The 17,081-nt window shown below is 38.0% G+C and overlaps 1 protein-coding gene across 1 annotated transcript in view; it reads left to right on the forward strand.

Moving 5' to 3' along the window:
• The first annotated feature begins 4,196 nt into the window (after positions 1-4,196).
• The window catches only part of LOC105059120 (heavy metal-associated isoprenylated plant protein 3-like), a 20,360-nt gene continuing 7,475 nt past the window's right edge, over positions 4,197-17,081 (forward strand). Inside the window, exon 1 of the mRNA XM_073249697.1 lies at positions 4,197-4,268. The gene's annotated coding sequence lies outside the window, so the exon portion shown is untranslated. The remainder of the gene's footprint in view (positions 4,269-17,081) is intronic.

Here is a 17,081-nt window from a genome sequence, read left to right on the forward strand (position 1 = left end):
GGATGTGTGGTGGCTTCTAATTTGCTGTCAAACTGACTAGCGAGTGAACGACTTGGAGGTGCAAACAAGGTTTGACACATAGAACGGCACGAACCTGGTCGTAATCGGCGGCCAGAGGTCCAGAATACAAAGCACCAGAAAAAAAAAAATGAAAATAAGAAGAAAAATTAGAGTTGGCGAGAGTAACACACCGAAAGGACGCCTTCTCACTCACGGTTTGGGGTGGCAAGATGTCTCGCGTCACTGGTGGGACTCTCGCCCGCTTTGTAAGGCTAAGGCTAACAGCTCTCTGCTACGCAATATTAAGAATGCAGGATGCCGTGTTGGTTGGGTGTACTTGGCTGGTTGGCTGTTCCAATTATAAAGGTCGGATGAAGATCGTGATATGTCTTTGAGATGGTGATATAGTGTCCGCTGTACTTTGAGTAGTGATGGCTTCAATATCGATCACTCCCCAAATGATGTTAGATAGTAGAGATTGTGCTTGGACCTTCGTTCTAGCATCATTGGATTCGAACTAAAACAACAAAGACGGAGAAAATCCCTTGTTGGAGAGTATTCAACGAGGATATTCTAATGCCTAAATTAGATAAATTAGTGAACGATGAAGGTGTTGTACGAGCAACGAAATTACAGCAGAACGGCATAAAAGAGCTCGAGAGTCATTACTTAAAGAACCATCTAGAAGTGATTTATACAGACGAGGGTCAATACTCGTCGTTAAGGAATTTGGGCACACAAATCAATCATTTTTTATAACTGATTACAAGTCCTGAAGATCACATGCAAGAGTTTTGCCCATGCATCTCGCTCGTTTATCACACGATTATGAAAACCATTCACAATCGTAGCAAAGCTGCCATTCGTTGGGAGAAGGGTTTAAATTTTGAGGGGCTCCTTGCATGCCTTTAGGATCAGCTTTATAGCGGATTTTGACTAATTGTTTGGAGGTTTCGTAGCAAGCTCTCATTGATCGGTTTGTCATATTAGTTATGGTCAATTTGGAGGCATATCATTAACACTCCAAAATTACTACTCTCTTGCCCTTTTTCCTAAACCAATTCACTTTACAGAGTTTATGACCCCTTCTCTCATTTTAATATGGATGCATAAGAGAACCCAACTAGGTGAACAATTAAGCTGATGTTTCATAACTCATGGAATACGTAAAAAGTGGGAGCATGACAATATTCATCCATAGAGGACTCATGACCTCTCATTTAACAAGAATGCAATGCTGAGGGGCATACCTGCGAAGAGGCGGGATAAGAGGAATTGTATGAACTAAAAGGGGGATAGCGTCTATGCTTCCGTCGCGAGCATCACGAATCCGAAGTACTAGCTAGTTCATGAGAAATATCGTATCTTAAAGATCATATAATTATTTATTCTAAGCTTAGCGTTTCCTTCATCGATAACCATCTTAGAGGTCACAAGAGAAGGGAGATCATGAGCAGTCATGCTATTACAAGAACATGATATGATTCCAGAGCTGATCATAACCGCATCATGTAGTGATTTGCAAAATTTCAATTTTTTAAACAAAAATATTATATCATCACTTTCTGTTAGGTTATGGGAGATATTCTTTTAAATATTACTTGCTCCTTTGTAGCATCATGTTCATATGTTTTAGATGATCATCAACTTGTCCATTCCCAACCGATCAAAAGGAATTTCAAGCCTACCCTAGCATGACTATTAGCAATTTTGCAACAGATTTTCAATATCTTTGCTCTTGACAAAAGAAAAAGATTAAAAAAAAAAAATAAAGGATAATCACAACCTCTGCATGGTGGAAAGATTTCCCCCAAATACCATGTGGCAAAGTGCCTTCAACAATTTGATCGATGCACGGGTGCTTACTTTGCCAATTCTGCTTAAAATTTATTTTTTCAAAAATTTTTATTGAACTTTACCCAAAAAAAGATCTTTATTGAAAAGTCTAGACGTTTAATCCCTCGTCATCAAGGAACCTGGATATAGCCCCTTTTTTCTATGCCAACACGCGACCAACACCATTGCTTGATGACATCTTATAAACCCTTGCATTTATTGTTTTACAAGAGAGGCCAAGCTGCGCTACTTATGCTTTATATAAATTTATTACTAAAATGCACTGATTGGGTATTAATACTCTCCATGCAAATTGCGAGCATCACTTTAAATATGAGAAGATACATGCACCAAATACTTATTGTACTATTGGCATTAACGGGGGTATGTATGAGCATTATTAAAATTTGAACTAATTCCAGAGCACCAAGCACTTTTGAGTTCAAGTCGGACAAAAGCATTATTGCTTGTAGGGGTGTTAGCTGTAATTTTTGTATCTGAATTTTATCTGGTCTCATCACGCCTCATGGCCGAGTTCAAATTCAACGGAGTCATTCAGCTACATACATCCAACAAATCTGCAATAGTCACATTTTCTAGGGGTTAAATGTAATTTTGCTTCCGCTACATTCAGTCCCGGAGCGCCGAGAGCCGTTACCTACCGGTGAAAACTAACAGAAGCATTGTTTTTAAAATATATAATCGATACTTGCTTATTATTCCGATATGAGTTAGCGGCCTATGTACAAAACTGCTTCTTTTGGCACGCCAAGATACTTATTACTTAAACGTAACAATAATACCGATAAGGTGTTATTTGTAACTTCATGTCTTCTTAATTTGTATTGACCTAAGGCGCTGAGTAGAGCCGGACTGGGTCGGCCCACATTTTTGCTCGAGCCCAGTCCAAAATGTTTTATTAGGATTCGGATCAGGCTTAAGCTCGAAGATTTTTAAAAAATTAAGGTCTGAGCCCAGACTTGAATCCGATTGGACCAGCTCACACCAGTTCTCTTCCCTCTCTAAAAAAAAATTAAAAATACCCTAACCTAACCCATCCGGTCATCTCTCTCCCCTTCTCCAACACAACCATCAGTGAAGGTGTTGATGGCAAGATTGAGTAGAACCAGCTTGTCGAGGGAGAACAGTCGGGGAGAGGGGGTTCTTGTCGGAGAAGCAATTCCTTTGGAGGTACACAATCCAAAGCTCCTTATTGTCAGCGAGGTATAGTGAGAGGGGATCGGAGAGGGTGTTGATGCGGAGGCTGACCATCTGGAGGGTGGTGAGGTTGTTGAGGGTTCTGATGGGGATCCAGCCTACGAGATGGGTGGCTTAGAGGCAAATCTCGATAATGCGGCCACTATCATATTTCACGCCCATCCACGAGCATGGTGTCATCGATGGAAGAGAAGGAGGAGGCTGCTGCAACCACCACCACTGCTTGGAAGGTCACCATCATCTGGTTGGAGGCCACCCATCGGAGAAGTGGCTCCTCTAGAGGTAGACAATCTGGAGCTCTTTGTAGCCGGTGAGGCCTGATGGGTGGGGGCCGAAGAGGGCATTAAGGTGGAGGCTAACCACCTGGAGGGCGATGAGGTTGCCGAGGGTTCTGACAGGGATCTAGCCCACGAGACGAGTGGTCGAGAGACAGATATCGGTAACGTGGCCACCGTCGTATTTCACACCCATCTACGAGCATGATGTTGTCAACGGAGGAGAAGGCCGTTACCCCAGCTGTTCGGAAGGTCGCCATTGCTTGGCTGAAGGCTGCTGTTGCTTGGAAGGCCGTAGAGGAGGAAGAGTCCCAAAGGGAGAAGCATCTCGAAGAGTCACGAGTCACAAGTTGTGAGAAAAGATCCCATTCCCCTTTTAATAGAATCTATTTTAATTAATTTGATAATCTTAATTTTTTGCTTGAATTAATATGATAATTCTAAGTTCTTGCTCTAATTCATGTTTTTAGAGTTCTGATGTGGAAAAAAATAATTTTGTGAATTGGGTTTAGACCTAATATTCAGGCTTTTGATCGGATTGGACTTCGAACTCGGACATAGGCCGAGCTAAAAATATATTTTAATCTGACTTAAAAGACAAATTGATCCTATAATTAAAGCTAAATCTGTTCTAAATTATTTCAGTCCTAATCTGAAATCCGATCCAAAATCGGTCGGGCCAATGGGCCTAAACCGGCCAAGTCCAGCTCCAGCTCCAGCACTGAGAGTGCAGAGACCGACTCAGGTTCGTCCCAAGCACTTTTACACCGCAACGCCCAAAAAATGTTATTTTTATATATTTGGCGACGAGATGCGAAGGCTTTCGCTTCGAAACTGTAAGACCATCTCTTCTTCCCTGCGGCACCGTCAGCGGCCGACGGAGGACGGCCGAAGGCAGCGGCCGCGAAGGCGGCGGCGTTTGTCTTCTCCGGCGTCGAGGTAGTTCCCATCTCTCTGTCTTAAATCTTTTCTTTCCCTTGATGGTTAGTGTGAGAGTTCTGCTCCCTTCTCTTTGATGTCATGCGGTGCTATAATAATCTCAGCAGCAGATTTCTTCTTCTATCTCGTGCTTAGTCTTCATTTTTTTTTTCTTTGTTCATACTAAATTCGCGCTTGTCGATTATGCAATTGGGAGTATGGGAGAGTTTATGCTATATAGAGTTTATCTTGTTGGGGAAGGCGTTCATGTTCTGTTAATATAGAATTTAATTTAATACACCGGGACTAACTAAATAGCTGTACCTAGTTTCGAGAACCAAATTTCGGAAAAGCTTTTGCTGTTCTAATTAAGTTTCTTGTCTCTCCAAACCTTGGTGCTACTTAATTTTTCTCCCAAGGGATGTTTCGTCTCCACATTCTAAGCTGGGTCATGAGTCGGAATTTGGGCATCCGTGTAGAACATAGTACAAAAGGGCATGATGTTTGGATTGCATAAAAACCTGCACGAAGTGTCAGAAGGACAATGTGAAAATTAAAAATTTTAGAAATATAAAGAAGGAAAACTTTTGGTAATTTGTAATGTATTACCGATCACCATCTGCTATTATGTTCTGCACCCAAGTAATGCCCATGTCTTTGTTTCTTGTCTCCTAAAAAGATAATTTCCAGATATAGTATACTTTGTCCAACATCAAGCATAAAAAAAGGGCACAAAAGGAAGGTTTTACAGCCAGCAAAGCATGAAGGAAGGGGATAATTCCAAGAATATGTAGCACCTTTCCAAATGATTCAGAAGGGGCTAACACTTTAATACATGAGGCATGTGCGGAAGAATATGGGTTAATTGTCCCAATATGTGGCAAATTCCAAGTGCCGAATATAGTTGGCAGCATCTACAGTTCAACTGTACCACTGTCTAGATTAAGATTTAGGACTTTGTGCAATCAAAAATGAAAAAGTAAGGATCATTAGAAAACAACCTCCATGGCCATGTACTTTTTTTTTTTTTAAGTCATTATTCTCCTAGGAAATATTGGTGGAGCATGGGGTCTTTAAAACGTAAACCCTCTGCAGGAATTCTTATAAACTACAGGAATGATGCCCAACTCTTATCAACTTTAAAATTAAGCTTGCTATGTAAATTAGTTGAGAACATGATCTTCAACAACCTCAGTGGTTCTATGAATTTAAGCATCATCCCACTTGTTAGAGGTCAGAGCATGATACAAACAGTCACAAGTTGGATAATAGCTGCATCCTTATTGATTAATCTAGCCTTGTAACAAAAATGAAGCTCCTTTTCAGGGGAAAAAAATTTTTTTTTTTAGGTATCCTAATTATTTTTGGTTATTAGACAAGTTGTGGACAAAAAATTGCATATTGCATCATTGAAAACTAAGAATAGTGACTTTCAAGTCTACCCTTTGCTTGCTTCTTGGTTCTCACAAACATGTTAAAATATATAGAGTTTCTCCAACGTATTTACATAAAGCACCATGTCCATTTTATAGTTTAGATATGCTGAGTTTGAGATAGTGGCACTCATGTAGGTTATTATCTATCACTAGTTAGTTATCATTGTGTTGTAAGTTGGTCATGCATGCAATTACCTAACCATACTAGAAGAGTAACGTGTGTTTTGCTACCGCAAAGGTAGAATGCACTGACAGCCATGTCTTGTCTGTCTTAGAATGGTAAAGTACATGCAGTAAAACTTACATAGCACATTACAAAATAGCTTGCAAAAAATACTAGCCTGAGAGATTATGTGTGTACATTACAGACATGATTCGTTGAAGGTCAGAGCTTGTTTTCTTTCCTTTTCCTCTTAAATAAAAATGCATGAAGTAGATGTTAAGTATGTGAGAATGCAGCACAAGTGTAATGCAATTTAGAAGCTTCTGCACTTGTACTTGGGATTCAATCAGCCTTTACTATTATATCTATTTTCAGCATATTGTGATTTTCTGTCCTGAATCTGAAATTGTAGGTGTCAGTGATTCCTTGCCGAGGTCTAGAATTTTCTAGTTACCTCTATAGTTTTGCTTCTTTTGCCTTGTTTCTTATATCTCTCTTCCATAGTGAAGGCAATTCTTCAAACTTGAAACAGTTTGAATTCATCCAAACCAGCTGATATCACTAATTCATACGAGATCTGACTACCACCAAAACAATATTAGAGGTCTTGCTGTTAATAGCCTGTTCCTAGCCACACACCAAAATCTACTGGTTCATGCTGGGGATGCAGCTAGACCATTGCACTGCTTCAGGATTAGTTTGATGGGCTGGTTCTTATCAAACTAGAGTTAAAATTAGAGCTGAGTCTTTGATCCCATCCTGTTCTTATGAACATGTACATGTTGAAAACAAAAAGGTAAGTTATTCTTCCAGATCAGTATATGCAATTTACGAATCATGAGTTCATAGTGGGTATTTTGTTCCTTTTGAAATCTGAAATAACCAGTTGCATTGGAAGCCAATAAGCTCAGCTTGCTCTCTAAAGAAGTCTTAATTGGACTTGAATCCCTAAAGGTAAGGGGCTGCACAACTTGCTTCTTTTAGATGAACTTGGAAACCTTTTGGCATTTTATGAGTCCTAAGGTACCTAGAAATAGGAGTCAATAGTCCCAGGGGTGAAGTGCATGTCAAAGTGCTTACATGTGTTGGTGGGCTTGTTCATGCGCTGTTCTCAACTATGTTATCAAACAAGTCCCGAACTTAATTCTCTCCTTATTGTCTTCTATGTTTTGAGCTTCTTGCTTTGTGTTCTTTAGTTTCATACATCAGCTAGTTATAGTATAAACTGGCCAATTGACCTGTACTGGATGGGATTTTGGCTCCATGTTTGGTATCCTCATTGTTCTGGTTGTAAAAGAAACTAACTTGATGGGTTATCATTTTTTCCATCAAAATGGTAGCATAAAAATCATGTACAATGTTAAATTGAAGACAAATATTTTTGTCTCACTACTTTTAAGTATATAAATACTAATTCATATGACACTTTAACTGCTGTAACTTTAACAATTATGATTTTGTATTCTAAAAATTAATATCTTATGTTGCTATTTTTGTATAACTTTTAAGTATATTTTCTTTTCTTGATATATAAATTAAGTGATGTGTATCAGTTGTTTCAGAGTTTGGTGAGTGGACAAAACAGCTGTCCATTGTAACTTATTTTGTGTGTGTGTGTGTGTGAGAAAGAGAGAGAGAGAGGGAGGGAGGGGGATTATGTTACTGTCTTTCCACCAAAATAGACAAACTCTACTAATTTTTTAAACCAACCATTATTTGCCATTTTGATGCTTAAGTATTTGATTTGGACGACATAAGGTATGCAATAGCCAGTTCTTCAGAAGTTCTAAGCTTGTCTTAATTATTTTCCCTAATCAACTATGCCTCATAATCAAAGATGAAGTATCTGCACATAGTGAATTGCATGTAAAAAGAGATTGCAAATGATGCTCCAGTGGATCCTTTCTTCCTTCAGCACCCGCCATTTTGCACTAGATACCACCGAGGAGCTAAAATAAGCCTTGTTTTTATTTGACAAACGATGAAGGTTTCTATTTAGATGTTTTATCGATAGTACCAAGGTTCCATTTAGTTGTTTTGCCGATAGTACTCACTAATGGTTCTTTATCTTTTCGTCATTTGTCTGGATGAATTATTTTGAGCATCATCTTCTTGTGAAGGCTTGTCCATCCTATGTGCCTTCTTTGGTGTGGCAAATGTTGACCTCTCTTCGGGCCAGATTTGGTCTGGGATTTTTGAATTTAGGTCTGAATTTTCTGTCCTGAAATTTGAACGTGGTCAGCTTACCTCAGGTCATGAAGTTAGAGTTTTATTTGTTCTGAATTGATCTGTGTTGGTTGACTGTCATAGCCATGGTAAGATTTTTAAGAGCGAATAGTCTTTTTTTGGTGTAGTTGTTGAGGTTGGGTCCCTCTGGAGTTGTGTCATGGTGAGTAGAATAATTATGGAGTCAGTCAGGCTGAGTTGGGTCATATAGAGTACAATAGCTTTGGTTATTTAGGTCATGTTAGTCCGGGTTCTCGGATAGTCAGCAAGTACGGGTAGGAGAGGAGTCATGACTTCATGCTGCATCAGGCTGGGAATGGCTCAAGGTTGTATATGTTAATTATTCCAATCTAAACCTACATGAGCCTTACAACCACCCCTACATTTTGCTGACTGTCACACCTCCAATCCAAGATTATGAATCGAGAGTCATGACAACCGCCGCATATTCATAGAAAACTTTTTCCATAAGCATGCAAGGCATCTCATCATGATATCTTACACATAAAGTTAAATAATTTTTTTTTCAATTTTTAACAATCAAATCTTAGTTCAAATAACAAATCAAAACTCAATGTCCAAAAGAAAAATAATTGTCTGACAAAGCCAACACTTAAAAATAAAAGTATTGAATCAATTCTGAGAAAATCCTAAATCAAATGAGCTAACTCCATCTCTAATCGCTTTCCCAACCGAAATCCCGCATCATGCTAATTTTCTGGATCTGTAAGAAAAATATAAAACTCATCATGAGCTAAATAGCCCAGTAAGCAGTGTATACCTTTAATTGAATGAATCAGACAATAATACTTTACATATCGATTTACTGATAATAACAAAATCAATATGTAATTTCATGAAATCATAATCATACTATCATTCATATATAAAATTCAATTCATCATAATTTCAAATTATGCTTATCATCTTAAATTCATCAATTTCTTAAGTTCTTCTTACCAACCATGACTATGACCATATTTTTCCTGTGGTAGGGTCATAATATCGCGTATCTGCTTGCGGTAGGCTGCGAATCATCTGGCAGCCAAGTCCTTTGGAACCGCTGGTCTCGCTGGCGGTTTATCGCTGGTTTCTCTGGCAACATGTCGCTGGTCTCGCTGGCGACATAAATCCTTAGGACAATCAATTGCCAACGTATATGCCCCCATTGGCGGGGTCCTTTACACAGTCAGATTGTCAATTTCATATCATCTTTCAATTCATATATTATTTTCAAAAATAATATAAATAATTGATATTCGAGTCAAATCAATCATATCATTCTTTATGATCATACATCATCATAATAATTTTTCAACAAATAACTTCAATCATAAATAATTTCAACAAATAATTTCAATCATAAACAATTTCAACAATTATTTTCAATAAATATTTTCAATCACAAGCATGCCATGAATTTATTTAATTCAAAATTTATAATTTATCAGATAAATTTAATAAAAGTAAACACTACTTACCTCAAAAGAAAATCCAAACTAGGAATTCTAGAAATCTTGAAAATCCTTCTCCGAACCTGGTACGTCAAATATCATATTTTTGATCAAAATTTTATCGAATTAAAAATAATTAAAATTTATTAAAATTCAATGTCCCCACATGGATCAACTTGACGACAGCATCCAGGATTTTTCGGATTTTATCCATGAAAACTCTTCCTATATTTCTTTTAATTATTATTATTATACTATATTTTTTTTTTAATTTCATAAATCCTAAAAATCTAAGAGAGAGAAAAAACAGAGAGAGAAAGTTTCTCTCTCTCTTTTCTTTTTTTTTCCTCTCTTTTTCTTTTCTTTTCTTTTCTCTTTTTCTTCTTTTTCTTCTTTTTTTCTTTTCTCTTTTTCTTCTTTTTCTTTTCTTTTTCTCGGGCTCCATCCTAGCCGAGACAGGGGACCGGCAGGTCCCCTCCCTTGACCGGCCGTTCAGGCCACGACCGACACGGCGAACCCGATGGCAGAGGGGAGGCGACCTCTCGAGCTCGGAGAGGCAAGGTCGGCGGTCGGTTTTGATCGCCGGCGTCGGAAAACCAAAGGGAAGAAGAGACCAAAACAGGGGGTCTCTTCTCCGACCAAAAATCGGCGACATCCGTCACCGGCAGTCGTGCACAGAGGCACGAAAAGAAGGGAAAAGAAGAGAGGAAGAGGAGGAAAGCTTACTTCGGCCTCCGGTGATCCCACCGGTGAGTAATCACGGTGAGAACGAAACAAGTATCCGCGGCTCCAATTCGAAAAAATCGGGGAGGAAGAGAGGGAAAGAGGACCGATGATCAGCTTTTAAGGAAGGGGAGGGTCTTTTTATAGAGAGCCCTAGGACTCCTGGTGGTCCTAGGACTCCCGATCGCCTTGGTTTGATCGGAGAAGAAGACTCCTATCGGGAGTCTTCTTCCCGATTCCCTGTTTTTTTTTTTTGGACTTGGGTCTTGCTAGTTGGGCTTGGGCTTTGGGCTATAACATTCTTCACCCTTAAAAGAAATTTCGTCCTCAAAATTTTTCATACCTGTGGTCTCGAAGAGCTGGGGATATTTTTGCTTCATTTCTTCCTTTAGTTCCTAAGTAGCTTCTCTTTCCAAATGTCGACTCCATTGTACCTTGACGTAAGGAATGTTGCGACGTCTCAGCACTTATTCTTTATGGTCCACGATCCGTATCGGATATTCTTTATATGATAGATCTTTTCTGGCTTGCAATGGTTCAAGTTCCACGATGTGACTTGGGTCTGGTAAATATTTCTTTAACATAGAAATATGAAAAACATTATGTACTCCTGCAAGTGAAGGTGGTAAGGCAAGTCTATACGCCACCTCACCAATTCTTTCCAAAATCTCAAACGGACCCACATATCTAGGATTCAATTTGCCACGAATGCCAAATCTTGAAATTCCTTTTGAAGGAGATACTTTGAGAAATACATGGTCACCAATTTGAAATTCTAATTTTCGTCTCCTGTTATCTGCATAACTTTTCTGTCTGCTTTGTGCTGCCCGAAGTCGTTCTTTAATTAATTGAATCTTCTCGACTGCTTGTTGAACAAGTTCGGGATCCAAAATTCTCTGCTCACCAACATCATCCCAATGAATCGGTGATCGACATTTTTTACCATATAATGCTTCATAAGGTGCCATACCAATGCTAGCCTGATAACTGTTATTGTAAGCAAACTCAATTAAAGGTAGATGCTCATCCCATGAACTTTTCATATCCAAAATACAAGTTCTCAACATATCTTCTAAGATCTGAATAGTTCTCTCTGACTGACCATCAGTCTGTGGATGAAAAGCTGTACTGAAGTTCAATTTTGTTCCTAATGCCTGGTGTAAGCTCTTCCAAAACTGTGATACAAATCTGATGTCTCGATCCGATATGATGGTCACTGGAATTTCATGTAGCCTTACAATTTTTTTCATATATAATTTTGCTAGTCTTTCCAAAGTAAATCCAACTCTAATTGGTAGAAAGTGTGCAGACTTTGTCAATCGGTCCACAATCACCCAGGCTGCATCATTTTTACTTGGAGTCTTAGGTAGTCCAGTTACAAAATCCATAGTAATATGTTTCCACTTCCATACTGGAATATCAAGAGGTTGAAGTAGTCCCGCAGGTCTTTGATGTTCAGCTTTAACTTGTTGACACACCAAATATTGAGCCACAAATTGAGCGATCTCTCTCTTCATATTATTCCATCAGTACATTTTTTTTAAGTCTATACATCTTAGTACCTCCCGGATGAACTGTATAACCGGTCTGATGTGCTTCCTGAAGTATTTCATGCTTGAGTACTGAATCATTGAGTACACAAATTCTGTTTTCGAACCTCAACGAACTATCATCATGTATCTTGAATTCAAATTGAACATCAGCTTCCACTGAATTCCTTATTTTCATTAGTTGCGGATCATCATTTTGGGCAACTATAATTCTTTCAATGAGTGTTGGCTGAACCCTTATGTTGGCTAATCGTACTGTTGAGTCATATATTCGGATGTCTAATTCTAGTTTTCTTATATCCTCCAATAATTTTCTTTGATGTGTGATTAAAACCGCTAAATTTCTCACGGATTTTCTACTAAGGGCATCAGCAACGATATTAGCTTTTCCGGGATGATAATGGATTGTTAAATCATAATCTTTCAACAGTTCTAACCTTCTCTGTCTCATGTTTAATTCATTCTGCGTAAAAATATACTTCAAACTCTTATGATCAGTAAATACTTCACACTGCGCACCGTATAAGTGATGTCTCCAAATTTTTAGGGCAAAAATCACTGCAGCTAATTTCAAATCATGTGTCGGATAATTCTGTTTATATGGTTTCAATTGTCTTGAGACGTAGGCCACTACCTTACCATGTTGCATCCATACACAGCTGAGTCTCTTTTTAGATGCATCGCTATATATTGTGAATCCTTCATCTCCTGTTGGTATAGTAAGGATAGGGGCTGAAACTAATCATTGTTTTAACTCTTGAAAACTCTGTTCACAATCTTCGGTCCACTCGAATTTAACTCCTTTTTGAGTAAGACAAGTCAAAGGTGCAGCTATGCGAGAGAATCCTTCTATAAATCGTCTGTAATATCCTGCCATTCCCAGAAAGCTTCGAATCTCGAAAATATTTGTAGGTCTGTTCCACTGCATCATAGTTTTTACTTTTGTTGGATCCACAGAAATTTCATCTTTAGACACGATGTGTCCTAAAAAGACTATTTTGTCCAACCAAATATCACACTTCTTAAATTTGGCATAAAGCATTTCTTTCCTCAATATTTGTAGTACACACTGTAAATATTCTTCATGTTCCAATTTACTTCTTGAATATATCAAGATATCGTCAATAAATACGACCACAAACTTATCAAGATAGGATCTGAATATTCTGTTCATTAAATCCATAAAGGCCGCTGGAGCATTGGTTAACCCAAATGGCATCACTAGAAATTCATAATGTCCATAATGAGTTCTAAATGCAGTCTTTGGTATGTCCTCTGTTTTGATTTTTAACTGATGATATCCTGAACGAAGATCAATTTTAGAAAAGACTTGTACACTTTGCAGCTGATCAAACAAATCATCGATTCGAGGTAAAGGATACTTATTTTTGATAGTGTTCTTATTCAACTCTCTATAGTCGATACAAAGCTTCATACTACTATCTTTCTTCTTTACAAATAAGATTGAAGCTCCCCAAGGAGACACACTAGGCTTTATAAAATTTTTATCCAATAAATCTTGTAATTGATCTTTTAACTTCTTTAACTCCAAAGGAGCCATTCGATAAGGAGCTTTAGAAATCGGACTGGTATTGGGCACCAACTCAATGGTAAATTTAATTTCTCTGTCTGGTGGTAGTCCGGTTAAATCATCAATGAATACATCTGAAAATTCATTTACGATAGGAATATCCTGTAACTTCAATTCATCATGTTCTGTATTTTTTATTGATACTAGGTAACCTCTGCTCCCTTTCTTAGCATCTGTCTAGCTTGCACAAAAGAAATAATACGTGGAGGGGTGGTTCCTGTACTTCCATCAAAACTGAATGTTAATTCTTCCGGTATGTGAAAGTTCACTCTCTTTCCATGACAATCCACAGAGGCATGATAAGCAGTAAGCCAATCCATTCCTAGAATGACATCAAAATCATGCATATCTAGGACCACCAAATCTGTCGGTAATTCTCTTTCCCCTATTCTGATACTACATGACTTGCACACACTTTCGGTACTCAAAATACCATCTACTGGTGTCTCAACATATAATTTGGTTTTCATATGTTCACATACTATATCATGTTGTCTAATAAAAGTAGTGGATATAAAGGAGTGTGTAGCATCAGAATCAAACAAAACTGAAGCATGAATACCAGATACAGGAATGATACCTGTCACGACAGTATTAGAGGCCTGAGCATCCTGTTGTGTGAGTGCATAGATCCTTCCTTGAGTTTTCGGTCTTTGACCTCCATCCTTTGTTTGTGTGGATCTATTCTCATCCCTCTGGGGGCAATCTGCAATCTTGTGTCCTTTCTATCCACAGCTAAAACAAGAACCAGTATTTTATGGGCAATTAGAAGACTCATTCTCTCTTCGGTCACATCTCGAACATCTAGCTGTCTCATTCTCACGATTCTTATCATTTGCTGGCTTCTTTGCTGGATCTTTATTGTTCTGATTTCGTCCTTGAGTTCCACCAAACCTATTTCTCTTCTTCTGATTTCTTTTTCTCTCCGCATGTGCTTCATTAATTTTTCTCTCAATTATTAGAGCTTTATTCACAACTGAGGCATAAGTAGTTAACTCATAAGGTACAATTTATTTTTTAATTTCTGTCTTCAGTCTCATTTCAAATTTATGTACTTTGTCTTGTTCAATCTCAACTAATCTTGGAACAAACTTGGCTAACTCCGTGAATTTAGTTTCATATTCTGCAATGGATCTGTTTTCCTGTTTCAGATGAATGAACTCCTGCTCTTTCTGTATTCTGATACTTCGAGGGAAGTATTTGTCAAAGAATTCATCTCGGAATCTCTCCCAAGTGAGTGGTATCTTATCGTGTTCATATTTTTGTTCAAGTATACGCCACCAGTTGTATGCCTCGCCTGGTAATAAATATGCTGTGTAGCGGTTCTTCTCTTCATCGTGGTATTCTTGCACGGCGAATGCCTTCTCCATTTTTATAATCCAATTATCTGCTTCCAGTGGCTCGATGGTCCCTTTGAAGGCTGGAGGGGCTAGCTTCTTAAACTCGACGATATTGTTTCTCTACATTGGATGTTCTCCATATCCAAGTGTCGGTGGAGGATGCTGACGTGGCTGTGCATATTGTTGTTGAAGCAACTGTTGCTGTGTTTGAACTACTCCGATCAGAGTTTGCATTAGTTGAGTCATGTTCGGCTCCTCCTGTACTGTCAGAGTATTTTCGGTAGGATCAAAGATTTTCTCCTGCTGAGATGTGCCACTATTTAATTGGGGAGTGTTATCGTCAAGTGGATTTGATGTCCCTCCTACCATTTCTTGCGTATTCTTCGCTCGTCGTGGAGGCATTTTGACTTATGATAAATTTGAGATAATAACTTATCCTTAATAAAGTTATAAACTTACTTGAGACAGGTCAGGTCATAATCATCATAACTAACCTTTCAAATTTCCTAATATCTACCCATCACTCGCTCATTCTATTCTATATGTCTTTATCTATCTACTTATGCTCTGATACCATATTAATTGTCACGCCCCCGATCCGAGATTGTGAATCGAGGGTCATGGCAATCGCCGCATACTCACAGAAAACTTTTTTCATAAACATGCAAGGCATCTCATTATGATATCTTACACATAAAGTTAAATAATTTTTTTTTCAATTTTTAACAATCAAATCTTAGTTCAAATAATAAATCAAAACTCAGTGTCCAAAAGAAAAATAATTGTCTGACAAAGCCAACACTTAAAAATAAAAGTCTTGAATCAATTTTGAGAAAATCCTAAATCAAATGAGCTAACTCCATCTCTAATCGCTCTCCCAACCGAAATCCCACATCATGCTAATTTTTTGGATCCGTAAGAAAAACATAAAACTCATCATGAGCTAAATAGCCCAGTAAGCAGTGTATACCTTTAACTGAATGAATCAGGCAATAATACTATACATATCGATTTACTGATAATAAGAAAATCAATATGTAATTTCATGAAATCATAATCATACTATCATTCATATATAAAATTCAATTCATCATAATTTTAAATTATGCTTATCATCTTAAATTCATCAATTTCTTAAGTTCTTCTTACCAACCATGACTATGACCACATTTTCTGTGGCAGGGTCATAATACCACGTATCTGCTTGCGGTAGGCTACGAATCATCTGGTAGCCAAGTTCTTTAGAACCGCTGGTCTCGCTGGCAGTTTGTCGTTGGTCTCTCTGGCGACATGTCGCTGGTCTCGCTGGCGACATAAACCCTCAGGACAATCAATTGCCAACATATATGCCCCCATTGGCGTGGTCCTTTACACGGTCAGGTTGTCAATTTCATATCATCTTTCAATTCATATATTATTTTCAAAAATAATATAAATAATTGATATTCGAATCAAATCAATCATATCATTCTTTATGATCATACATCATCATAATAATTTTTCAACAAATAACTTCAATCATAAATAATTTCAACAAATAATTTCAATCATAAATAATTTCAACAATTATTTTCAATAAATATTTTCAATCACAAGCATGTCATGAATTTATTTAATTCAGAATTTATAATTTACCAGATAAATTCAATAAAAGTAAACACTACTTACCTCAAAAAAAATTCAAACTAGGAATTTTAGAAATCTTGAAAATCCTTCTCCGGACCTGTTACGTCAAATATCATATTTTTGATCAAAATTTCATCGAATTAAAAATAATTAAAATTTATTAAAATCCAATGTCCCCACATGGATCAACTTGACGACAGCATCCAGGATTTTTCGAATTTGATCCATGGAAACTCTTCTTATATTTTTTTTAATTATTATTATTATACTATATATTTTTTTAATTCCATAAATCCTAAAAATCTAAGAGAGAGAGAGAGAAAACAGAGAGAGAAAGTTTCTCTCTCCCTTTTTTTTCTCTCTTTTTTTCTTTTTCTTTTCTTTTCTTTTCTCTTTTTCTTCTTTTTTTTCTTTTCTCTTTTTCTTCTTTTTCTTCTTTTTCTTTTCTTTTTCTCGGGCTCCATCCTGACCGAGACAGGGGACTGCCGGTCCCCTCTCTTGACCGACCGTCCAGGCCACGGCCGACACGACGAACCCGACGGCAGAGGGAGGCGACCTCTCGAGCTCGGAGAGGCAAGGCCGGCGGTCGGTTTTGATCGCCGGCGTCGGAAAACCAAAGGGAAGAAGAGACCAAAACAGGGGATCTATTCTCCGACCAAAATCGGCGACATCCGTCGCCGGCAGTCGCGCACAGAGGCACGGGAAGAAGGGGAAAGAGAGGAAGA

This window comes from Elaeis guineensis, chromosome 16, assembly GCF_000442705.2.
Source record: "Elaeis guineensis isolate ETL-2024a chromosome 16, EG11, whole genome shotgun sequence".
NCBI classification, from domain to species: domain Eukaryota; kingdom Viridiplantae; phylum Streptophyta; class Magnoliopsida; order Arecales; family Arecaceae; genus Elaeis; species Elaeis guineensis.